This window comes from Dama dama, chromosome 12 (genome assembly GCF_033118175.1).
Source record: "Dama dama isolate Ldn47 chromosome 12, ASM3311817v1, whole genome shotgun sequence".
NCBI classification, from domain to species: domain Eukaryota; kingdom Metazoa; phylum Chordata; class Mammalia; order Artiodactyla; family Cervidae; genus Dama; species Dama dama.
In genome coordinates this window covers 50,437,776-50,464,917 of record NC_083692.1, presented here as the reverse complement: position 1 = coordinate 50,464,917, position 27,142 = coordinate 50,437,776, and the positions used below count along the sequence as shown (strand labels likewise).

The 27,142-nt window shown below is 40.0% G+C and overlaps 1 protein-coding gene and 1 pseudogene across 2 annotated transcripts in view; both read right to left on the bottom strand.

Moving 5' to 3' along the window:
* The window catches only part of LIPC (lipase C, hepatic type), a 178,142-nt gene extending 155,667 nt beyond the window's left edge, over positions 1 to 22,475 (bottom strand). For both annotated transcript variants that reach the window (XM_061157252.1, XM_061157253.1), the window contains exons 1-2: positions 22,207 to 22,475; positions 915 to 1,012 (exon numbers count right to left, since the gene is read on the bottom strand). The gene's annotated coding sequence lies outside the window, so the exon portion shown is untranslated. The remainder of the gene's footprint in view (positions 1 to 914; positions 1,013 to 22,206) is intronic.
* A 2,208-nt stretch (positions 22,476 to 24,683) lies between these two features.
* Positions 24,684 to 24,778, bottom strand: LOC133067523 (U6 spliceosomal RNA; annotated as a pseudogene).
* Between the last annotated feature and the right edge of the window lie 2,364 nt (positions 24,779 to 27,142).

Below are 27,142 nucleotides of genomic sequence, written 5' to 3'. Positions count from 1 at the left end.
GGAGCAGCATGGAGGCCGGTGACTAGGGAAACATCATTAAAAGGACTTTGGCTTTTATACTGTGAGACGTGGGGACCCACTCTGAGCAGAAGAGTGATATAATTTGTATAATATTTGTAAAAGATCATTCTAGTTTACAAGACTAGGAATAGATTACTAGCAAACCAGGATGCAAGTGGTGAGATCTGCTAGGAGGCTATTACAGTGATCCAGCGAGAGGTGATGGTGCCTTAGTTCAGCATGGTCATAGTGGAACTAGGGAGTGATGGATGGGTGGTGGATGTATTTTGAAGGTAAATGCAAGAGGATTTCCTGACTGCTTGGGTGAAGAGAAAGAAGAGTTGAAGATGACTTCAAGGATTTTGGTTTGAGCAAGTGGGACAGTGGTGTTGATATTAGCTGAGACAGGAAAGGCTGTGAGTGGAGCAGAGTTGGTGGTAGAAGATCAAAAATTCAGTTTTGGCTAGGTGGAGTCCAAGATGCTTCTTAGACATCCAAGTTAAAATATTAGGCAGGCATTTAGCTAACTTGATGATCACTACCTAGATGAAATGAACTGGGCAGGACCTTCATTTGGTCCTATTAGTTCGGACAGACTGACTCCAGGGCAAAGCTTAAGACTGTGCTGTCTGGTGGCTGAACTTCCTTCTGGAGGTCTATGGCATGGAGACCATCTAGTTGGATGCATGATTCCTGAGCAGAGGCTTCTGTGCTGGCTTCTTGGCTGGCTCCATCCTACCTGCACTGTTAAGCAAGATCTGAAGGTTCCACTTTACCGATATCCCAGAAAGCTGGAACCTAAAACAGCTGACTATCTACTTGGCTCCTCTCCCCAGGGCCTACCTTATCTCTTGTCTTCTGGGTACTGCCAGGAACCAACTCCCCTCCCGACCTCACCCTGCAGAATAACTTACCAAGACACTGGTGAATCCATCTGCCTCCAAGATCCTGGGTTTTCTACCAACTAGCTGTGCACAATGTTACTTAACTTTCATGAGTTCTGTCTCTTCATCTGTAAAATAAGAGAACATGAGCCTGAGATAATATTTTGAGATATCAATAATATATTTCTCGCAAACTCTCCCTCACACCCTCCCTCTCATCTAAGAAGAGTAAAGTAGACAGAAATCTATAAATCTTTTCTCTTCCTAAAGCTTCAGTTCAGTCGTTCAGTCGTGTTTGACTCTTGGCGACCGCATAAACCACAGCACGCCAGGCCTCCCTGTCCATCACCAACTCCTGGAGTTTACCCAAACTCATGTCCATTGAGTCAGTGATGCCATCCAACCATCTCATCCTCTGTCGTCCCCTTCTCCTCCCACCCTCAATGCTTCCCAGCATCAGGGTCTTTTCCAATGAGTCAGCTCTTCGTATCAGGTGGCCAAAGTATTGGAGTTTCAGTTTCAACATCAGTCCTTCCAATGAACACCCAGGACTGATCTCCTTTAGGATGGACTAGTTGGATCTCCTTGCAGTCCAAGGGACTCTCAAGAGTCTTCTCCAACACCACAGTTCAAAAGCATCAGTTCTTTGGTGCTCAGCTTTCTTTATAGTCCAACACTCACATACATACATGACTACTAGAAAAACCATAGTTTTGACTAGACGGACCTTTGTTGACAAAGTAATGTCTCTGCTTTTTAATAGGCTGTCTAGATTGATCATAACTTTTCTTCCAAGGAGTAAGCATCTTTTAATTTCATGGCTGCAGTCACCATCTGCAGTGATTTTTGAGCCCCCAAAAATAAAGTCAGCCACTGTTTCCCCATCTCTCTGCCATGAAGTGATGGGACCAGATGCCATGATCTTAGTTTTCTGAATGTTGAGCTTTAAGTCAACTTTTTCATTCTCCTCTTTCACTTTCATCAGGAGGCTGTTTAGTTTTTCTTCACTTTCTGCCATAAGGGTGGTGTCATCTGCATATCTGAGGTTATTGATGTTTCTCCTGGCAATCTGGATTCCAGCTTGTGCTTCCTCCAGCCCAGCGTTTCTCATGATGTACTCTGCATATAAATTAAATAAGCCGGATGACGATATACAGCCTTGACATATTCCTTTTCCTATTTGGAACCAGTGTGTTGTTCCATGTCCAGTCCTAAAGCTTAGGACCTAGCATAAGTGAATTCTAAGCAACAAAGGCAAGCAAAAGGCTAAGAATGTTTTAAAGGGATGTGAAGGGAGAAAGAATATTCCTACCTTCCTATCACTAGATAGTGTCTTGGACTTTGTAAGTAGATTGGGGAAAGGGAGAGGGAGATTTGTCTAGAGGGCAGAGGGGACAGTACATTGCTTCCAGAAGGTGGTAAGAACTCAAAGAGGAAATGGCTGTGAGTTTGTCAGTGGCGGGGCAAAATATACCCCTGTTCTTGGTATAGGTTGGGAGTAGCAGTGAGCTACTAGTAACAACAGGTCATGAAGATGGGGAGGACAGGGGGTCATCTATGTGCACTGATGGGATAGGACCAGGTGCTCACCCCAACTCCAGGCCTTGGTATTGTGTCTGACCTAGAACTGGTGGTAGGTGGGATTGGGGTGAGAAAGAATCCAGGAGGGCCTGAAAAATAGAAGTTTGAAATTATAATTCGGGTGGGTTACAGAAAGCAAAGCTATTTCTTCTACATCAGAATCTGTGGACTGAGATTCACACCTCTGCAAGCACAGGTATGTCATGAGTATTAGAAATTTCTATGTGAAGTGCCCAGCCAAGTGTCGATTTTATAGTAGCGTATGTGTGCTCAGTCACTCAACTGTGTCTGACTATTGTGTCCCCAGGGACTGTAACCTGATAGGCTCCTCTCTCCATGGGATTTCCCAGGCAAGAATACTGGAGTGGGCTTCCATTTCCTTTTCCAGGGAACCTTCTTGACCCAGGGATTGAACCTCCGTCTCCTGCATTGGTGGGCAGAGTTTAACTACTGAGCCACCTGGGAAGCCTCAGTTCATAGTAGAGGTTCAATAAATTACAGTGGCTTGTTTTGGAAGCAATCAAGGCATTGGAATCAGACTGATCTAGGTTAAGGTCCCTGGCCTATTGCTTACTAACTGGGTGACCTAGGGCAAGACATTAGCATTTCGAGATTTTGATTTTTCCATCTGTGTAGTGGGACTAAGCATATTTACTTGATCAGATTAAAGGAGAGATAAACCCTAGGCCGTCTTGCCAAGCAGGAAATAATACATAGCAGCTATTGTTATTTTTATTGTTTTAATTTGTGTTGGTAGTCATGAAGGTGTCCAGGAGGTAGGTACCAGTAAGATCACAGGATTAAAATTTTAGCAGAAAATTAAAAGGGGAGGAAAACAGAAGGGTCTGGATCAGTGGTTCCAAAATATGATTGAGGGTTAGAATCAGAGTCAGCCTGAGAGGTCAGGAAAAGGAAAAACTTCAGGCCCCTCCCATGAAAAAGTAAACAAGAACTTCCAGGACTGGGGCCTGAACCATCTTAAACAAGTTCTTCAGATTGTTCTTGCTCACCCAAAGTTTGAGAACCATTGCCTCAGAGTGTGCTTGAGAGATCTGTTGGGGAGGAAGAAGAAAATACTAGATCTTTCTAATTTTTCTCATATCACTTGCTATAGGCTGAATGCTTGTGTCCCCTACAAATTAGTACATGAAACCTAGCCCCAGGGTGATGGTAGATGTATAGGGCCTTTGGTAGGTGACTAGGTCTTGATGGCAGAGCCCTCATGAATGGGATCAGTGCTCACATGAAAGGAATGCCAGACAGATCCCATGAGCCTTCCTCCACGTGAAGTTACAGTGTGAGCATATGGCCATCTATGAGGCCCTCATCAGACATCACATCTGCTAGTGCCTTGATCTTGGACTTCCCAGCCTCCAAAGCTGCGAGAAATGCATTTCTGTTTTTTATTAGCCACCCAGTCTCTGGTATTTTATTATAGCAGTCAAACAGACCAACATATCACCTTTGAACATTTTGTTTGTGTAAATATAATGCTTATTATATATTTACACTATATCATTTGTATATAGCACTATATAATATATTGTTATTGTTTAGTTGCTAAGTTGTGTCCGACTTTTTGTGACCCCATGGACTGTAGCCCCCCAGACTTCTCTGTCCATGGGATTTCCCAGACAAGAATACTGGTGTGGGTTGCCATCTCCTTCTCCAGGGGTATCTTCTTGACCCAGAGATCGAACCTGGGTTTCCTGCATTGGCAGGTAGATTCTTTATCACTGAGCCACAGGGAAGCTCATGTAATTTATTAGTGCTATATAATTTATAAGCAGATAAATATTATCTGCTTTGGGGAGCACCCCAGAAAGCCCAGCAATCCATGGGGGACCCTTCACTTCCCATGAACTGAAAAGGGGAGCAGGCTAGATCCCATGGAGCCTGAAGCCTCTAGAGAATTATCAGCATTGTGCATAGTGGTAGAGCCCAGTGCTTACTTTGTTTTGCAAGCCTCAGTCTAAAATAATAATGATCTTATAGTTAGATCCCTAAAAATTGCTCAGTATTTGCTTTCTTTTAATTTGAAGAGCTTCTTGAAGAAATGGAGATTTCAAGAGGATGGGTATTAATGACCTGAATGTAACCTTCCTTTCAGTGTAATGGTGATAAGAGAGTTATTCAGAAGGAAAAAATATTTTACATAGATAAAGAGAGCAAGAGGAGGGAGAAACCACAGTATCAGGTAAAAATCTCTGATGAGAGAAGCAGGGTTTTCTATGCTGAATCAGATTTTCTTGCTTTTATCATCAGACGCTGGGATACCTGAGAATGGTAGTCTTTTGGTAGAATTATAGGGAAAAATATTCAAAACAGTAAGTTTTGGATTGGTGCTATTATTTTCGTCACTTCATAGTTGAGATTTAAGAGATTAAGAACTAGGATGAAACCATACTTTATCAGTGAAAGGCTGACAGCAGGGAAATCAAGGCCACCTGAATCCAGGATCACTTTTCTCAACCACAAGCCCTTAATCCCTGCCTTTTCTAAGCCCCACACTGAGCTTTCTTCAGCATTATTCCACTTCCAAGATTAAATTTATGAAATCTGTAGGATCACGTCATTGGAAAATGACCATCTCTCTTACACCTGCTTAGAGCCAGACTACCACCAGGAAAATGCTCAAGCTTTTATTGATACAGCTTGATCTGTATGGACGTTTTTGTACCATTAGAGAATGAAACTGAGCAGGACCCCGTGGGGCTTCTGGGCATGGAAGACTTTCTGTGTCCCCCATTCCTTATTTGTAGGGAACAGACTTCAGCCTCCATGACCTTCCCTGAGTTCCAAAAGGCAGATTTGAACAGTAATAAAAGAAGGGAGGGGATGCAAAGACAAAAGAGGTAGCAGCCAAAAAGAATACATATGAATCAGTTCTAATGAGATGGGTAAAACTGGAGCCTGTTATACAGAATGAAGTAAGCCAGAAAGATAAACACCAATACAGTATACTAACGCATATATATGGAATTTAGAAAGATGGTAACGATAACCCTATATGCAAGACAGAAAAAGAGACACAGATGTATAGAACAGACTTTTGGACTCTATAGGAGAAGGCGAGGGTGGGATGATCTGAGAGAACAGCATCGAAACATGTATATTATCAAGTGTGAAACAGATCGCCAGTCCAGGTTGGATGCACTGGGATGACCCAGAGGGATGGGATGGGGAGGGAGGTGGGAGGAGGGTTCAGGATGGAGAACACATGTAAATCCATGGCTGATTCATGTCAATGTATGGCAAAAACCACTACAATGTTGTAAAGTAATTAGCCTCCAACTAATAAAAATAAATGGAAAAAAAAAAAAAAAGAGGGAGCAACCAAGAAACAATAGTGCAGCCTTGGAGTAGGGTCCTGGTTGCACCTCAGGGGATACATATAATAGTATCTTTAAGCTCTTTATAGAACTAAAACCTCCAATGGAAGATTTAGCATTCTTCTTCAGAGAAGATCATCAGAGAAGTCAGATTAAAGGAACCAGAGAAGCTCATCAAGAGATCATCTAAGAGCAGTTTAAAGGAGTGCACATTCTATGAAACTAGAACACATTCTAACACCATACACAAAAATAAACTCAAAATGGGTTAAAGATCTAAATGTAAGACCAGAAACTATAAAACTCCTAGAGGAGAACATAGGCAAAACACTCTCCGACATAAATCACAGCAAGATCCTCTATGATCCACCTCCCAGAATATTGGAAATAAAAGCAAAACTAAACAAATGGGACCTAATGAAACTTAAAAGCTTTTGCACTACAAAGGAAACTATAAGTAAGGTAAAAAGACAGCCCTCAGATTGGGAGAAAATAATAGCAAATGAAGAAACAGACAAAGGATTAATCTCAAAAATATACAAGCAACTCTTGAAGCTCAATTCCAGAAAAATAAATGACCCAATCAAAAAATGGGCCAAAGAACTAAACAGACATTTCTCCAAAGAAGACATACAGATGGCTAACAAACACATGAAAAGATGCTCAACATCACTCATTATTAGAGAAATGCAAATCAAAACCACAATGAGGTACCATTACACACCAGTCAGGATGGCTGCTATCCAAAAGTCTACAAGCAATAAATGCTGGAGAGGGTGTGGAGAAAAGGGAACCTGCTTACACTGTTGGTGGGAATGCAAACTAGTACAGCCACTATGGAAAACAGTGTGGAGATTTCTTAAAAAACTGGAAATAGAACTGCCATATGACCCAGCAATCCCACTTCTGGGCAGACACACTGAGGAAACCAGATCTGAAAGAGACACGTGCACCCCAATGTTCATCGCAGCACTGTTTATAATAGCCAGGACATGGAAGCAACCTAGATGCCCATCAGCAGATGAATAGATAAGGAAGCTGTGGTACATATACACCATGGAATATTACTCAGCCGTTAAAAAGAATTCATTTGAACCAGTTCTAATGAGATGGATGAAACTGGAGCCCATTATACAGAGTGAAGTAAGCCAGAAAGATAAAGAACATTACAGCATACTAACACATATATATGGAATTTAGAAAGATGGTAACGATAACCCTATATGCAAAACAGAAAAAGAGACACAGAAGTACAGAACAGACTTTTGAACTCTGTGGGAGAAGGTGAGGGTGGGATGTTTTGAAAGAACAGCATGTATATTATCTATGGTGAAACAGATCACCAGCCCAGGTGGGATGCATGAGACAAGTGCTCGGGCCTGGTGCACTGGGAAGACCCAGAGGAATCGGGTGGAGAGGGAGGTGGGAGCGGGGATCGGGATGGGGAATATGTGTAACTCTATGGCTGATTCATATCAATGTATGACAAAACCCACTGAAAAAAATAAATAAATAAATAAAGGAGAAATTGAAAAAAAAAAAAAATAAAGGAGTGCACATTCTAATCTTATCAACAGCATCATCCTTGAACTATTGCTATAAAACTTCTCACCAAAACCTCCAGGGTTGGGGACACATAGTTTTTGAGTGCAGGAGCCCTCTGTGTCCACATTTGTCAGGCAAAGCAATAAAGCTATTCTCTTCTACTTCACCCAAAACTCTGTCTCTGAGATTCAATTCAGCGACACAGAGGCCGAGTTTTTGGCATCAGAAACATGACCTAAGCAAATTTAGGGGCACTTCTTTGAGTTGGCCTGGAACATGTCCTTATTTGAAAAGGGGTTGAACTGGAATCTAACCTTTTCCTTATCTGTTTCTTTTTAAGATATGTAAACAAATGAAAGATGAACATAAGATTGCAGATGCTGTTTTAGACTGTTTGAAAGAATGAAGTGTTTGAAGCATTTCAAGCAGGTGTTTATGCATTCAAGATCATCATGTTTGCATTAACATTTGAAGATTAACCTCTGAATGAGGTCTGCCTCTGGCTAGTTGTGTGACCTTATGCAAATAATGCAACCTCTCTTCACTTCAGTTTTCTCATCTGTAAAATGGAAGTGTGAGGGTCAGATGTTATCACATGGAATGTGCTTGGCACAATCAGCGCTGATTTGTAACAAATGAGACAGAAATTACTTCCTCCATTTTACAAGTGAGGAAGGTGAGAGTTCTTGTCTAAGGTCACACGTCTAATCTGTGTAGATTGGATCTGAGGACTTCTGGGTCCCTGTAAACTCTGATCTTTTCTCATCCCAGAACCTGAACCGAAGAGCTAGGGAACAAAGAACTGAGATCTTCTTTTACACTTATTTTTATGTTTCCTGCTCTGGGCTGACCCACTTATTCTATCAGAATTACAGATGCTGGTTTGTGGAACAATTAAAGAAAGAATAACAAAAGCGAACGAAACCGAAGCTGTCTTTTTGTGACTGGATTCTCTGGAACCAATAGAGCACTTTATGATTTTAGTGTTCCAGGGAGTGGAAAACCCCCTTTCCTCTGTTTGCATTGTGCTTGGAAGCAAAAGGAAGTAAAGATTTAAGTTGGTTTTGAGCAACTAGGTAGACATAGACCATTGCTGGCTCCTTCAAGTTTGACAAGGGTTTTCTCCCCGTGGGAAAGAGGGTGAGCATAGAATAAACTCTGTGCCTGCATCCTGCAGCTGCTTTGGGTGTTGACTGGGCTTGGTGAAGGGTTGTCACACTGGTCTCCTAAGGGAGACCAACCGAGCTACGAACTGAATTGGCTGATTGCAGTAAACTAAGGGCACAAGTTGGGAAGTTGGGCCATCAGCATGGCAGCTCCCTTTCTCTGGGTCTCAGTGAAACTGTTTACCTCAGATAGGGACTTGAACCCACATGGCTGGGACTCACACCAGTCAAAACCCTGCTTGGGATTCGAACCCATGTGGTTGGGACTCAAACCCAGTCAAAACCCTGCTTGGGACTCGAACCTATGTGGCTGGGACTTGAACCCAGCCAAAGTCTTGCTTGGGACTTGAACCCATGTGGCTTGGACACAAACCCAGCCAAAACCTATGGTATCTGGTTTCAGGACTTAATGAAGCTCAGGTTCTTGTTGCCTCATCACAGAAAGAATTCAGTGAGAGACAAAGTGATAAGTAAGAAAGGATTTATTCAGATTCAGAGAGAAACACTCCACAGACAAGAGTGTGGGCCATCACAGAGGGTGAATGCAGCCGTGAAATGTGGTTAGTTTTTATAAGCTGGGTAATTCCATATGTTAATGAGTGGGAGGATTATTCCAACTATTTTTGGGAAGGGGTGGAGATTTCCAGGATTTGGGCCACCGCCCACTCCTTGGTCTTATGGAAACAGTGTCAGACTTTATTTTTTTGGGCTCCAAAATCACTGCAGATGGTGATTGCAGCCATGAAATTAAAAGATGCTTACTCCTTGGAAGGAAAGTTATGACCGATCTAGATAGCATATTAAAAAGCAGAGACATTACTTTGCCAGCAAAGGTCCATCTAGTCAAGGCTATGGTTTTTCCAGTGGTCATGTGTGGATGTGAGAGTTGGACTGTGAAGAAAGCTGAGCACCGAAGAACTGATGCTTTTGAACTGTGGTGTTGGAGAAGACTCTTGAGAGTCCCTTGGACTGCAAGGAGATCCAACTAGTCCATCCTAAAGGAGATCAGTCCTGGATGTTCATTGGAAGGACTGACGCTGAAGCTGAAAACTCTGGCCACCTCACACGAAGAGTTGACTCATTGGAAAAGACCCTGATGCTGGGAGGGATTGGGGGCAGGAGAAGAATGGAACGACAGAGGATGAGATGGCTGGATGGCATCACCGACTCAATGGACATGGGTTTGAGTAAACTCCAGGAGTTGGTAATGGACAGGGAGGCCTGGCATGCTGCGATTCATGGGGTCACCAAGAGTCGGACACGACTGAGCGACTGAACTGACTGAACTTGGAACTGTCATGCTACCTCTAGGTGTATCATTTCACTTGCTGATTGAGGATCAAGGGATAGTCTTGTCTGCCATCTTGGGTCCCATTTGATTCTAATCAGTTAATGTTGTGTCCTTAGGCTATGTCATTCTTTCAAAAGTTGTGCCCTGCTCCTTTCTCTCCTGTTACACCAGTGCTTCTGACAATGGGATTGCCAGGGGCACTGTCCTTATTCTGAGTAGCAGGCAGTTCTGGGGTATCACTTAGATCCAAATGGCCCAAGCCTCTCTACAGCAGCTGGTACTTGCTCCATGTCACACAATCATTTCACAGAAGTTTTCTGAGCTTAGCAAATGAAGTTCTTGGCTGCAAGAAATCAGGAACAGTGATCTGATTCAAAGGCTGCCAATGACTCATCATTTTTCCACATGATGTCTTACTGTCAAGGTTAGTAATCAATTCCTAGTTAGGTCTAGAAGTCAGGGGTTAATAGTTCAGAGGCCTGCTTCCACATGCCAGACTCTCTATGTGATCTCATTGAAACCTCAAAAATAACCCTATGATGATGCGTGTATGGTTATGCCCTTTATACAGAGAGGAAAACTGAGACTTAGGGAGGTTACTCAGTCACCTATATCCACACTCTAGTAAAGTGGTGGAATGAAAACTGAATTGTGTTTAACTTCAAAGTATACACAACAAAAAGTAGTTTTGCCAAAAGTAGTAGGAATTGGCTATGAGCTCTGTATGAATCTAAGACTTAAAAAATGGGATTGTGTTGTGCTGTTGCACTGCAGATAAAGACATAGATTGTGTGTTTATTATTATTATTTTAAAAACAAATGTTTTCAAGCCCTTTCTAAGTGGAGGTAGCCTGAAACAGTCCATGAAACATAGTAGAAGATAGAAGTAATGGAGACATTATGATAGACTTATATAATTTACACAAAGATTAATTTTCCCCAATTGGCAGTAAAAAAAGACCAGCCAAGATGAGGGGACTGGAACCTTTGCTCATAAACTTTGGCAAGTACAGAACAAAGTGTTTGACAGGCAATTGTTAGGGTGAGACTATGCTACAAAAGACCTATTTACACATCATCAATGGTCATCCAGTTATTTTTGAAACCATCTGGGCCAGGTCATGCCTAAGGGTCCTCCAGTATGGAACAACAAGGTGCTTTGACATGCTTTGATAACTCTGTTACAACAAATTTTTTTAAAACGTAAAATCATGACTTTCAGATATAAAATTGAACATATGGTAAGTATTTTATTCAACTTATTAATGAGGAAGCTGGTAAGGGTGTTATAACTAGTTCAAAGGAAAAGCTAAAATCTCCTAAAATTTATGTGGGCAAATAGAAATGCAGCTAGCTTCCAAAGTCAATTGAACTTCTACAGGACAGCGTTTTGTACTTCTGTTACTTTCCTATGATGTATACAGTTGCAGAATGCCTCAAGGGTAGTGGATGCTAGAATCAGATAACTTAGGAAGGTTGCGCTGGGTGTGGACAATGCATAGGTTTCTACTGAAGCACAATTTTCTCTTACAATTTCTATGTTAAGAAATTATAAAGGAAGTATTTAGCTGCAGAATTTTAAGATAATAGGTTAGTGCTCCTTCTGGAGGAAAGTCTACCTCTTTTGATATTTATTTTTTGAGTAGAGGCTTCCCTGGTGGCTCAGACAGTAAAGAATCTGCCTGCGATGAAGGAGACCTAGGTTTGATCCCTGGGTGGGGAAGATCCCTTGGAGAAGGAAATGGCGACCAACTCCAATATCCTTGCCTGGAGAATCCCATGCACAGAGAAGCCTGGCAGGCTACAGTCCATGGAGTTGCAAAGAGTCAGACATGACTGAGCAGCTATCATTTTCACTTTTGTTATAATAGAGAACTGGATTTTCTTGTTGGCATCTCCACTTTTTTAGCCTCAGTAGCAAGCAAATTATTTAAAATCTTTGTGCCTCAGTTTCTCTACTCTAAAATAGGGACAGTATTGGGGATGAATAAATGAGAATAGTCTGTGAACAGTGTTTAGCACAGTGCCCACCATCCTTATTATTACAGTCCTTCATCATGCTTTTTATTTCTCCTACACTTACATGTTCTTTCCTTTTCTCTTTTTCTGCCCATTTAACTATGATAAAGAATAGGAAAGCTATTTACAGTGGTTTTGAAAAATGTATAGATAGGGTTTATGCTTCTTGGTCTTGATTTTGATAGTTAACTACATAAGTTGTTATGTATTCCTTTGTATTTTTAAAAAAACAAAAAGCATTCTCCAAAAGAATATTTGTTTTCTGAGTGATTTCCACCGTCAGTCTTAGAACAGCTAACCCTGAATTTAAATTGAAAAACTCCTTTTCAGTTGGCTCCTTTTCTCAGGTTAATGGCCAGAGAAAGCAGGTTCTAGAGTGGGAAAGGCCCTCAGAGGGGTCCTTACAGGGGCACCGAGGACAGGACCCACCACCTGGAGGTTGACTCATGGGAGTCAGGACAAGGAGCTCTGTGGTTGAGTCTCTCCCTGACTCTTCAGATCCCAGGGGTCTCATCTGAGGGCCAGAGGGTCTTCCTTGGGGGAGGTATAGCGTCTTGGAAGCAAAGGAGAAAATCGACCACACAGCTCTGCCCAGAACAGGTGGTGCAAACCTGCCTTTGGAAGTTTATTTTTTCCCTTGGGTTGGGTAGAGAAGGGACTTTTTTCCAAACCCCTGGATGTCTCTGGGTCAGAATACCTGTGTGGATTTGACCCCATTGTCACCAGCAAAGCCCATTAACAAGTCCCGATTAATAAAAATAGAATCTGGGTAACAAAGTCTACTTTTTTTTTTCTTTTCCTCCGTGCTTAGTCTAGTTTTACTTGCTCAAAGGGGGTCATGTACAGAGGCCTGGAACCCAGCCCTTCAGACCAGAATCCTTAGTGTGAAATGGCTATAGTGCCTGACACCTCAGCTCGGGGGTGTGTGCAGAGGTGCTGCACACCGCACGGCAATTCAAGATGGCGGCAGTGGCAGGCCGTGTGCAGAGATCTGCGCCTGGGGAGATGAGCTGCACACCCTGGGCCAGCCTCGCGAGACCCTCGCTCTCACGAGCTCCTTGCCCCACCCCTTGCTGAGGAGATGCCTAGAAAGCAGCCCCCGCTCAGGCTTGTCGGGGAGAGCACAGATTCTGCATCAGAAGCTCTTACTCCTCCGCCTTTCTTTGCTTCTGAACCAAAGTCAGTCTCCTTCTACTGGCTTGAATGACACCTGGCAGGAGAACAATTATGGGCCCAACAAGAAAGTCCCAATGCCATCAGCCCCGATTTCAGTTCTCATGCCCCGAGAAACTGCCAGTTTATTCAGGTGAGGCCCACAGGCATCCTCCCCTTTCCTTAGCAGCCTGAGATTTGCAGGAAACAAGACTCTCCAGTAAGCGCTTGATATGAGTGAAGCAGGTTGGGTTAGGATTTTACCTCTAGGTTAATTTCAAGGAAAGGAGAAGGAAAATACTGCTGTGTCTAAGCTTCCTTTGAATGCAAGGCTACTGGAGTGATATCCCCAAGAGAGCCATTTTTCACTCTACAATTCCACTCCTATCATTTAATCTGACTGTCAGGCTGAGTGGAGGGTGGGGATTTTGGGAGAATGAACCGTCATATCGATGCCTTAGGAAACAGTGAAGATTAGATCTCAGAGGTCAGCTGGTGTGTAATTGGAATCTCGGAGCTAGGAGAACACAGTCAGATTTACACAGGGCTTCTTGTCTCTAGGGATTCTTTTATTTTTTTTTCCTATCATATCATCTCTGATAGAGCAAAACTGCTTGTTTTAGCTCTTGATAGAAAAGTAACTTCCCTTGTCCATTTTTTTCACAATGTATAAACAAGGAAGAAAGTGGAAAGCCTGTCATTATGTGTAGCAATACCCACTTTTGGTCATATGCCACAGAGAGGGACATGGATTTGAGGGTAGAAGATCTGGGTTTGAGTCCAGTTCTGCCTTGGTTAAGTTATGACATTACTACAATGAGAATAATGAAAGCTGTGATTCCAACCTCACAAGGTCATGAAAATGAAGGATGGTAAATATCTAAACATCCTTAAGCAATAAAAGAGCCCACATGAAGTAGAGACCCCAGGCTGGGATGTTGAATAGGTGAGTGTGTTTGTGGAACATAGAGATTTTAGCAGACTTAGGGGCCCAAGCGTTTCTGCTTCCTGACCTCAGAGCAGGATACTTATCGTTACCACAGGGGCCCAGGGCAGCCAGCAGCCACCAGCAGAGGGAAAGGTCTGGTTCCTAGCAGGTTAGAACTCTCTTAGAAGGCAAAGAGGGAATGCTGAAATGCCCACTCTAAGTGGTTTATGAGTGTTGAGGAGGAAGAAATTTTCCTCTACCCTTCTGGGTTCTTCGGGCTTGTCTAAGAATTGAAATGACATGAAGCAGATTAATAGGAGAAAAATGAAACACAAGTTTAATAACACTGGAGAGATCCAGGAAAACTGAGTAACTTGCCAAAATGGCCAAAGCCCTTACCTTAAATACCATCTTCAGCTAAAGACACATGAGGATGTTGGGATAGTGGTTTGGGGCTTCAAAGCAGAGGAATGCAATTCACATGAAGATTAAAAAAGCAACATTTGTTAAACAGTTATTTGCTGGACCATAGAGACAATGGACACAGAGTGGACGCTGATCTCTAGTTCCTGCTGTTTTCCCACCAGTGCTAACCCATATTCTTTGCAGAGATCTCTGGTGATAGCTCTATTCTGGAAACAGGGCACCTATCTAAATTCTTTTAGGTAGTTAGGGAAAAGGTCACAATTTCTTCCTGAGTCTTTTGGGCTTTGATTGTTTTGAGCTCAAAATAATCTGCCTGGCAAAGAGATGTTTTGGAATAGCAAATTTTGCTCCCCTACATGGGCTTCAGAGAGGAAGGCAAAATATGAATGGGCTACCTCGCAAAAATAATTCCTGCAGACTTAGGAGGTGGGAGTCAAGGGCAGCTGAGATCTAGTGGACTGCAGGAGAACTGAGGGCTATTGCAATGAGGGAAGTACTGGGGCCCTCACCCTTACTCCTTAGTGAATAAAGCCTGATACACTTAGTTATTAACCAGGTGCGTGCATGCTAAATCGCTTCAGTTGTGCCTGACTCTTTGTGGCCCTATGGACTGTAGCCCACCAGGCTCCTCTGTCCATGGGATTTCCCAGACAAGAATACTGGAGTGGGTTACCATGCCCTCCTCCAGTTATTAACATGGTAAGGAATTAATATTGCAATGAAGCTTGCTTTAGTTGTCTCTCTGGACTCTCTTTGCTGGCCCTTCCTATCTTCATTGCCCTCTTCTTAACTGAGTTCTAAGCTGCCTTCATCTACCCACCCTCCCCACCTCAACCCATTCCCCAGGAAAATTACTGCTTGGGTCTGCTTTCTCCCTGGAGACCCATGAGGAGAGAGATCTGGGTATACAGGTGAGATCCTCTGAGCAATGCATGTGGATGGAAAAGAGAAGATGTCAAGGGGATAAGCTCTGGGAGTTTCAGAATTTAGAAGTCAGGAGAGTGAGGAGGGACCTTTCTGCTTTTGCAGAATTCTTTCTTAAGAACAAGTTCTTAGTGGTAACATTTCTGTCTAAAGAGTGGGAACAATAGTCTGTAAATGAATGTATGAATCGATTTCTGGGCAACTTCACCATCATTGAATATTAGCATTCAACTTTTTTTTTTTTTTTTGGTTCTTTTAGAATATGTAAATTGTAATCTTCAGAATGCTTTCATTTACATTTCTTTGATTTCTAGTGAGCTCTAACATTTTCCCACTGTTTGTCTACTAATTGTATTTCCCTTATGAGAATGGTCCTGTCTTTTACCTATTTGTCTTTTGGAATCTTGACATTTATCTAACAAATTTGAATTAGCTGGCTTTGATAGATCTTAATTCTTTGTAATGTTTGATAAAAATATTTTCCCTGTTTAAAAAAAATCTTCAGTAATGCTAATTCTTATAGTGCAATTATTTAAATAGCCTCAAAACTGAGAAAGTTAAAATTCCATCAGAGAGGTGGTGTGTGTGTTAGCTGCTTAGTTGTGTCCGACTCTTTGCGACCCCATGGGCCTTAGCCCACCAGGCTCCTCTGTCCATGGGATTTCCCAGGCAAGAATACTGAAGTGAGTTACCATTTCCTTCTCCAAAGAGAGGTGATAAACACTTTTTTTCAATTTTCTGCAAGTTCTGTAATTAGATTTTATATTTAAATCTTCAATCAACCAAAGCTTATTTTGGTGAATGTTTTATTTTTAATTACTTTTTCTATTATAAAAATCAATAAATGTTGATTATTGAAAAATAAGGACATTAAGAGCAAAAATAAAAACATGGTGAAAAGGATCCATAATTTCACCATCCAGAGATAGCCACTTTAGACAAATAATGAATGTTTGTGAATAGCACCTTGCACCCAGATTCATCAAATCCTAATATTTTGCCGTGTATGCTTCTTATTTTTATTAAAAAATAGAATACCTGTATACTTCTCTACCCTAACCTAATTTCATTTTCTTCTGAAAGGCAATTCCATCCTGAATTGGTACCTATAATTCTCATCTTTATTTGTATATGTTTGCAGCATAGGTATATGGTTATAAATATATAGCATTATTTTGTATGTTGAGAAATTATTATGCTATCTATAATTTGTTTTTTCTTTTTATTTTTGGGATTTACCTCTGCTGATAAAATTGCTATAAATAGTCACATTGTATATCATAATTTGTTCATTCTGTTGACGGATATTTGTGTGGTTTAATTTGTGCTTGTTTTTTGCTATTAGAAACAATGTTGCAATGGACTTTCATTTTCTACAAGTGAACTTCCATGGTTTACTCTTAGAAGTGAAATTGAGGGCTTGTGAGATATGTGTGTCTTTAGTGTTGCTAGATGTTGACAATTTATTCTCCAAAATGGTTATTCCAATGAATACATCATCAACAAAATTGAATATTTCTCCGATTTTTCCACATCATCACCAGTACTTGATAATAATGGATTATTTAATCTCTACCAGTTTGATGGATATAAAATGGTATCTCATTGTTTTAATTTTTATCTTTCTGATTACTGCTAAAGATGAACATATTTTTATATGTGCTGTTGGTCATTCAAATTTCCTCTGCTATACATTGCTTGTTCATATCTTTTATCCATCTTTCTATTAGTTCATTAGTGTTTTTCAGTAAGAAAAATACCTTCTCCCCATTTGCATTAGCTTTTCATATTGCTTATGTGATAGCACCTTGTTGTTGAATAGAATTTAAAATTTTCACGTAGTCAGATTCATCAGGGTTGTCCTTCTGGAACATTCTGCAGAAGAGGCAAATTTTTACCTTTATACTCTTAGGGTATTTTGGCAGGGCCTGAGAATTAAACTGATATAAGACAGACTAATAAGAGAAAAGTATACAAATTTATCCAAGTATTATGTGATAATGGGAGCCCTTATAAGACCCAAAGAAATTATGAAACTTACAAGCTTTTATACTGGCTTGAACAAAGAGAGGCAATTGTGGAAAAGTAAATCATGTAGAGAGGCTGAAGGAAGATAAAAATTATTTTAACAGGGTCTGTTAGTACAGGATTCTCTTGGTTTTGATGCCCCATTGAAAAGTGTTTCTTTTCTCCTGTTACTGGGAAGCCATCTTCCACATGGGGATTTTTATCTCCTGTTTTAGGAGGAAAGGGAGTGATAAGAATGTCCTTCTCACAGGATGCTTTTCAAGTGCCTGTAGCTTAAAACAATACAAAGGTATTCTGTGATTTGTCACAATCTTTTACATTCTTAGAATTTGATTTTATTGGTCACTAAGGGTTCTTGCTACAGCTGCATTCTCTAAGTTCATCTAAAAAATGATTTTTCTGCCTATGCTCATTGGGCCTGGCGTGATGTTCAGTAAAAGCAGACAAGTGATATGCACAAGACATTCCTGCCTTGCATGCCCTTAGTAGACATAATTTGTAATGCTAAATCAGTTCAGTTCAGTTGCTCAGTCGAGTCTGACTCTTTGCGACCCCATGGACTGCAGCACACCAGGCTTCCCTGTCCATCACCAACTCCCAGAGCTTACTCAAACTCATGTCTGTAAAGTCAGTGATGCCATCCAACCATCTCATCCTCTGTCATCCCCTTCTCCTCCTGCCATCAATCTTTCGCAGCATCAGGGTCTTTTCCAATGAGTCAGTTCTTCGCATCAAGTAGCCAAAGTATTGGAACTTCAGCTTCAGCATCAGTCCTTCCAATGAATATTCAGGATTGATTTCCTTTAGGATGGACTGGTTTGAGAGCCCAGGGACTCTCAGAAGTCTTCTCCAACACCACAGTTCTAAAGCATCGATTCTTTGGTGCTCAGCTTTCTTTATGGTTCAACTCTCACATCCATACATGACTACTCGAAAAACCATAGCTTTGACTAGACAGACTTTTGTTGACAAGGTAATGTCTTTGCTTTTTCATATGCTGTTTAGGTTCATTGCAGCTTTTTTTCCAAAGAGAAAGCATCTTTTAATTTCATGGCTGCAGTCACCATCTGCAGTGATTTTGGAGCCCAAGAAAATAAAGTCTGTCAGTTTCCATTGTTTCTCCATCTATTTGCCATGAAGTGATGGGACTGAATGCCATGATCTTAGTTTTTTGAATGTTGAGTTTTAAGCCTGCTTTTTCACTTTCCTGTTTCATTTTCATCAAGAGGTTCTTTAGTTCCTCTTTGCTTTCTGCCTTAAGGGTGGTATCATCTGCATATCTGAGGTTATTGATATTACTGAGGTAATGCTAAATGACATTAATTTCTTTATTCGTGTATGTTCCCATGCATTCATTTATTCACTTATTCAACAACTATTTTTGAAAAATCTGCTATGTGCCTGCTATCTTCCTGAGTCTCTCCTAATTTTTTCAAACCAGTTGTATTGGAATTGGTACTTGTGCACGTTTACCTTCCTAAGCCTGTGTATTTATGTGTGAGTGGGCTTGTGTGATATTTTTCACAAATCCGTGGATGAGGATGATACTTATCTCTTAGAATGAACTAAGTATCAGGTCTTGTTTCTCTGTGATTCGGAAAATATGTTTGTTGACTCATAGAAATATTATTCAGAGTATTTGTTTAGGCCATACTTCTTTTGGTGAATGAGGTATTTCTTAATAACTGTCTCAATTTCCTTCTCCATCAGTGTTTTCATGTTTCTTGTATTTTGTTTTGCCAACTTTTTATTTTGTATTTTATATTGTCTGTCTGGCTAAACAATTCAAATTGATTATCCTAAGTTGTGACTGCAATGATTTATATTTTAAAATACATTATATCAGTTTTAAAATCACCAGTCTTTTAATTTTATTGACTAATACCTTTTATTTATTATATTTACAAGGGTTTTAATGTCTTATACTCTTTTCAGAGAATGAACATTTAAATTTTCTATTTTTTAGTTTATATCTGTCATTTTTTTATATTTCCTCTTACGTTGACATTCTTCATAAGATTTTAAATCAAGTGCTTAGTTCACTTATTTCTGATTTCTAAAATAAAAATCACATAGATCTATACCTTTCCCTCTGAGTCTTGGTTTATCCATACTCTCACTTTTAATAGGTGGTGTTTTCACTTTTTATAGTACTTCAGAAATTATGATCATGTTTTTAATTTTCAACTTGACCCTGTTGCTTGGGAGAATTTTTGTTGTTGTTGCTAGAAGTTGTCAGCCATGTATTTGTTTATTGTTATTATAAATTTTTGCTTGCATATAATTTTAAACTTACAGAAATTTTGAAAACCAGATTAACTTTTAGCTAGATTCACCATTTGTTTGGATGGAGAGAACTGATGCTTTTGAACTGTGGTGTTGGAGAAGACTCTTAAGAGTCCCTTGGACTGCAAGGAGATCCAACCAGTCTATCCTAAAGGAAATCAGTCCTGAATATTCATTGGAAGGACTGATACTGAAGCTGAAACTCCAATACTTTGGCCACCTCATGTGAAGAGTTGACTCATTGGAAAAGACCCTGATGCTGGGAGGGATTGGGAGCAGGAGGAGAAGGGGACCACAGAGGATGAGATGGCTAGATGGCATCACCGACTCGATGGACATGAGTTTGAGTAAACTCCGGGAGTTTGTGATGGACAGGGAGGCCTGGTGTGCTGCGATTCATGGGGTCATAAAGAGTCGACACGACTGAGCGACTGAACTGAACTGACCATTTGTTTATATTTTGCTTGTTTCTATTTTGTTCTGATCACTTTATAATTCATTCTCTATAAATGAATTCTTTTTCTGAACCACTTGAGAATAAGTTGCAGATGTAATATATATACCTAAATACTTCAATGTCTATTTCCTGGGGCAGACATTTTCTCTTATAAAACCAAGGAAATTTAATGGTTAAGAAAATTGGAAAATTTCATATTGATACAATTTGATTTTCTAATTCTGTAATCCATAATTGTCAGTTATCACAATGTTGTATTTTATATATACTATAGTTATAATAAATAGAAATACTACATATAATATAAAATATGAATAATAAATAGAAACAAATGTATATCATCTATATTTAAATTTATAATTTATTTTATTTGCTATATATAATATATATTTTATATATATATATGTAGAGAGAGAGAGAGAGAGAAATTGAGAGATAATAATGAAGGTGATAGTGGCAACAACTGAAGTAGCTGTATACTTACAGAAACTGCTCCAGATAGGGCACTTAATATATGAGTATTTATTTTCTTCTTGTAGTATGATCTAAAGAAGTTCATATTTATTACTGTCTTAATATGAAGTTAGTATTTATTCAGAGTAGAAAAATAATGCAAAATAACAACAATCACTCAAATTTCAGAGCCTAGAGATAACCATCATTAGTATTTAGATGTATATATTCTAGACGTGTGCTTTCAATCAGCAAAATTTCTGGATTTTTTTCTTGTTAAATAAAATATAAGTACATTAAAATATGGTATCATATTGTGTGATGTATAGTTTTAGTCTTCATGTAAACCTTAGTATTTTATTATTTTACATACTTTATAGCTAATGTTCATAACAACTTTGCAGAATAGAGCCACATTTTCAGATGAAGAGTCCAAGGTTCAGGGAGGTTCAATAAATTGCTTAGGTCACACAGCAGTAAGGGATGGAGTTATAATCCAAATCCTGCATTGTTTGCCTCCAAGGCTATAGAGTAGATCACTATTTTGCCCAAAGCTCCTTTCTTGATTTTACTTATATCATTAACACTGAGTTTTATTGCATTGTGGGGAGAAAATATACTGATGTAATTTTCCTTGTGGCTTCCCTGGTGGCTCAGGGGTAAAGAATCTGCCTGCCAATGCAGGAGATGTAGGTTCGATCCCTGGTTCAGGACGATCCCCTGGAGGAGGAAATGCAACCCACCCTAGTATTCTTGCCTGGGGAAATCCCATGGACAGAGGAGCCCAGTGCGCTACAGTCCATGAGGTTGTAAAAGATTCAGATGTGACTTAGTGACTAAACAACAATAACAAAAATGTTCTATATAAATTTTCTCTTGATTTAGTTTTGGGGCCTTATTTGAGAGTTAGTATATATCTACTAATGCCCAATACATTGAAAAAATATATAGTCTATGTTGTTATTGAGTTTAATATAAATCTATTTGTTCTGACACGTTCATTGTGTAGTATTTATCCCTTCTCTTTGCATTTCTAGCTTTGGTAATCCATGTCTTCACTGTGGGTTTTATATTTTTTATTATAATCAGAAGCCTCCAAGCATCCTCCCTCTACCTTTTTGGCTTCAAAATCTCTTTTGTATGATATCAACTTTACCAATTGTTTTCTTTTAGTGATATAGTTTCCTTGATAATACTTTTTTATTTTTAGCATTCTGCATCTTTTTGTTATATATCATCTTTAAACAGCGAGCATATTGTTGGGTCTTGTTTTAATCCATAGGAATTTTTTTTTTTGAGAAGTGAATGGCCTAGTTATATGGAGTCCTCTGGGATGCAGGTAACTGATATGAGATGGGCTTGCAGCTATGAGCTGTGGACTTTTGCAAGTTACTTAATGATTCTGGGAGAAGCTACCTGTTTCCTTATCTGTAAAACTATGTTAATTAAGAGTGCTAACCTCATGGAGTTGTTGTAAAGAGTAAATAAGATCAAGAAAATTCAGGAATAGAAATATATTAAAGCATATTAAATTATTATATGTAGAATGTAGTTGTCATTATCTGCTATTATAGACATCATGCCTGGAAATATCATTCAAAGCAAGTTTCTTGGCAATAGCACATAAAGCAAGTTCTTAAAACAAAGATCTATGTTCAGAATGGGAGTAATCAGCTCCATCCTTTTCTCTAACTATGTCTCAAACTTCTCTCTGAGATAACAGGAGTAACTTACAATGAAGTGGCTGAGCAGCAGTGGTCCAGCGCCCCTGACGGGTTCCCAGTTTTCAGTTCAATTGTCCGTCTCTGCTTCTGGCTGCACTGTGGAGTTTCACAACTTGACTTAAGTTCAGCCCTGTCAGGAACCACTGCCTTGCTTTGCATTTAATTAAGCAAATGTTTAGGTTGTACAAATACATTATTTGCTCCCATAATGGGTATCGAAGCTGCAGGCTTAGCTGGCCTGGCTGTTTTCATCAGGCATGGGAAAACTGAAACTAAGGAAAAGAAACGAACCAAGTCAGGCTGGGTTTTCTACTTCCTGGATCGTGTAACTTGTACTACGCCCAATGAAAGCCATCTGGTGGGCACCCAGGCATGAGGACCGGCTCTCAGCCTGTGGTTCTCCTTCTAGCTGTGCTCCAACCCCCGCACAACTGAAACCTCTGGATCAGTTACAGTTGTTAGAGACTGAAACTGAACTCTTATTTACTTCTGCTCCTAAGGATAAAAGGACAGGGACAAAAGTGAAGGAAGTCTGAGGCTTAAACTACAGCCCATTTTTAACTTTCCAAAATGGTCTTGGTATTTTCAGATCCAGATAACCTTAAATCAGACAATGCAGTATTACCAAACTGAGAAATAAATATCCTATAATATTATAAACTGATAAACTCCAGAAAACCTCAATCTATTTTTAGTTTCAGTAGCTTCAAGTCTCTGCTGGCTTCTGTTTGATCAGTCAGAGGGAGATATGGATCCACTTCCTACCTGATACAATAGAGCAATTTTCTTAACCTCCTCTGATAATAATTATCATCTCATCTCTTTTAAACACAGTTTCCAAGTCCCTCCCGGGAGATTCTGATTCAGTCCCTCTGGGATGGTACATCAGATTTGTGTTCTTTATTTGAGAAAAGCTTGGGAAAAATCAGAGTAGTGGGAATAGTCTGTTCTTAGACAACTCTGAGCTGAAATCCTAGATCTTTCACTTCCTAGTTATGTGGCCTTGCACAAATTACTTAACCTTCCTTAATCTCATCTGAAAAAAAAGTGGAAATAAAAACATCACCTTGAAGAGTTGTTGAGAGGATTAAAGAAACTTAAGCCCTTTATAGTATCCACTTTTCTACATTCTGCTTAATCATTTCTTCTTGGGTTAGTTTGCAGATTGTGAAAAAGCACAGTGGTTTGATATATATGCATATATATGTGTGTGTGTGTGTGTGTGTATATGTACGTACATATATATTGTGTATGTACATATATTTATATATACTGTGTATATATATACATATTTTACTTATCTTTTCAATTTGTTCATCAGATACTTGTAAAGCTTTTGTTTATTTATTGGCTGAACTGCACAGCTTGCAGGATCTCAGTTCCCTGACCAGGGATTGAACCTGGGTCACATCAGTGAAAGCCTTGAATTCTAACCACTGGACCACCAGGGAACTCTGTGTAAAACTTTTATTGTGCTCAAGAAACTGGGGTTCCCGGTACCCACTAAATACCTTCTTGATAGTATGATGTGTCAACATAGCCCACCCCCAGCTTTTGAAGGGACTGCGAAATTTCTTGTGTGGGTGACTTTTCTGTGGCAGGCTCCTAATTATTCAGGGGTGCCCTGTGTTTAGGAGTGTCATGATCTTATCCCTCCATTGTACCAGAAATTCCAGTTTTCTTGAATCCAATCATATATGTGTGTATATATATATACATGTATGTGTATGTATACACACATGTGTATGTGTATATACATATATATTTCTTTCTGTAGTTGAGGCAATTTGCCCCAGCTTTACTGAAATATTATTGATATAAGTATGTCTAATGTGTACAGTGTCATGATTAAAGACATATATACATTGTAAACCCTGGTGACTCAGAGGGTAAAGAATCTGCCTGCAATAAAGGGTACCCAGGTTCAATTCCTGGGTCAGGAAGATCCCCTGGAATAGGGAATGGCAACCCACTCCAGTATTCTTCCTGGGAGAATTCCATGGACAGAGGAGCCTGGCGGGTTATAGTCCATGGGTTGGCAAAGAGTTGGATGTGACTGAGCGACTAACACACACACATTGCAAAACAATGACAACAATAAGTTTAGTCTCCATGCGTGCGTGCTCAGTTCCTTAGTTGTGTCCAACTCTTTCCACCCAATGGACTGTAGCCCACCAGGCTAGATTTTCCAGGCAAGAAAACTAGAGTGGGTTGCCATTTCCTTCTCCAGGGGATCTGATTTTCCCGATCCAGGGATTGAACCCACGTCTCTTTCATTGGCAGGCAGAGTCTTTACCACTATGCCACCTGGGAAGCCCCAACATCTTTGTCTCTTGACATAACTATGATATATATTTTTTCCTTGTGTGGTGATCACATTAAGATCTACTTTCTTAAAAACTTTCAATATAGTCACCATGCTGTACATTAGATCCCCAGACCTTATTTATCCTTTAGCCAGGATTTTTGCACCCTTTGACCAACATCTAAAAATATGAATGCTTCACAAATCTGCATTCTTGAGCAAGGGCCATGCTAATCTTCTCTGTATCATTCCAATTTTAGTATATGTGCGTATGTACATATATTTTTCCTTCAACAGAAAATATACATTTAAATTATTCCATTTGATTTTTGCACAGAATATGTTCTAGGTGCTTCACATTGGCAATTTCCTCTTCCTGGCCAGAAAAACCTTTGTACTTTTTTCTCCCATCCTAATAGCAAGAAATCCAATGGATTTCTGGAGAATACATTTATATTTCCTTTATATTTAGTTTTCTTCAAAAGAATTAAGACACAAGGTGGGAAAAATAAGGTGAGCTCATGATTGAAATTACACATCAAATACATGTTGTACTGTTCTTTTCCCTTCCTGGTCATGGGCCAGGTATTTGTGCTAAACTCTTAAGCAGTCATTGCAAACCCTCTACAGACAGAAAATGGAAGGGATGATCCTCAAGCCAGTTATTAGGATGATCGTCTATATAAGCTTTGAACACTGTTTTAAGTTTTCCACTAGCTTAAGACTTTATGTCCTAATTAATATCAGGATCATCAAGAACCTACATAAGAGTCATGAAGTATTACAGAAAACTAGTGCTTTCCAATATCCCAGCCAAATATAAAATGAATCAGGGGATAAGGAAATCTCCTGCTGTAGAATTGATGTTAGCTAGATGGAAGAGTTGGGCCAAGGATCAGCCAGTCTCCTCGTCCAAAAGTCATCACCATAGCAATGCTAGTGATGGCTGCTCTACTCCTATCAGCAATGACACCCTTAAGAGGCACCAGTAAAGAGAGGAGCCTGTTCTATTTGGGGGCTAGGCTCCTGGTAAGAGAAAGTCATGTTATTTTTAGGCCAAATCACTAGGAAAAATAAACAGCCTCTTTCATGTTAACCCTTCAAACTGAAATCTACAAAGTAAAGGCAAATGTACAGATGCACAGCCTGACTGAGGCCAGGTGACTGTCTCTTTTGTAGGAAACCTGTAGCTCTCTTAGATTTGCCTTTTAGTCCTATTTCTTCCTAGTAATAGAGCTGTAGAGAACCTTCAACAAGAAAAACCCAGAAGAGGATAGTTGCTTTTGAAGCCACTACTCTTGTCTGCCTTATTCATTTCAAACAGAGGTGCTTCTCAAAGAGATGAAGGCCTGTGTACAAACAACAATGCCCATTGCATTCTCTTGCCACCAGCTGTGATGTGGTGGCTTTTGATTCTACAAAGAAGCTGCCTTGTTTCAGAAACTGATTGATGGTTCTTCCAAATGAAGGAGCCGATGAGAACAAACGAGCAGGGCCCTTAGTAAGGCAAGGTACTTCAAGAGAATGGGCTTGAAAGCACTTAAAATAAAAGGTAAACACAAGCCTCTATGAAAGTAAAGCATTCTGTAAGGCACTGAGCTGTTCCTAGTTGATAATTGGCAGTTCTTAATGATATCCTTGTGTTTGTGTATATAACCTCTCTGTGGAGACATCTGACTTGGGGTTTTATGCTTTTCGGTGGAGGAAAAAAATTAAATCCAAATAGATGTCATAAAACAGAGAAAACTAATTGAAATAAAAAACATAGGCAGCCTGAGTTGGATTTAAGGCAGTGAAACAGAAAACAATGCATTGAAAAAGCTTGTGATGAAGCATTTCTGTAGGAGAGAGGGCAAGCAATTTCTCTTTAGAAGGACATGGAAAGGTCTTCAAAGGCTCATTACAAACACCACAGGCAGTGTTGGAACCTGCTCTATGTGAATTCTGAGAGATGGGCCTCTTTGTTCCATCAACTCTTGTCTTTCTCTTTTTCCTAATAGAAACAAACCAGTTCAAAAGAGACATTAGAGACATCTAGCCACACTCTTTTTATCATAAGAAACTATCACACTCCCTGTTGGTCAGCATTCTTCATGAGTCTGTGTTGGGGGCACAGTGTTGGCTAAGGAGCAGGTGGTGAGGGGTTGTGAGTGTTGGAGAGGTGGGGGAAGTTAAAGCAGGAAACCTTGTCCTGGTCAGTGGTTCTTACACACCATGTTCTCATAAAAAGAAAAAATAATGTCCATCAGCTAGATAGTATTCCACTATGTAACTAAATCAGGATATCTCAGTTTCACAGAGAAAAAGTTAATCAAATCAGACACTTGGTTGTAAACCCAGCAGCCATTCTTTTCTTTCATTTTGTAGGAAATATTTATTTATTTATTTGTTTGGCTGCACCGGGTCTTAGTTATGACAGCTCAGATCTTTAGTTGTGGCATGTGAACTCTTAGTTGTACCATGTGAGATCTAGTTCCCTGACCAGGGATTGAACCTGTACACCATTGAACTGCATTGGGAGTGCTGAGTCTTAGCCACTGGACCACCAGCGAAGTCCCTATTTTCTTTATTTTTTTTGCCTGTAGAGCCCCAGTTTTGATTGGGAGTCCTTTTGCCTTTATCATGATTCAGGGAAGGGTGA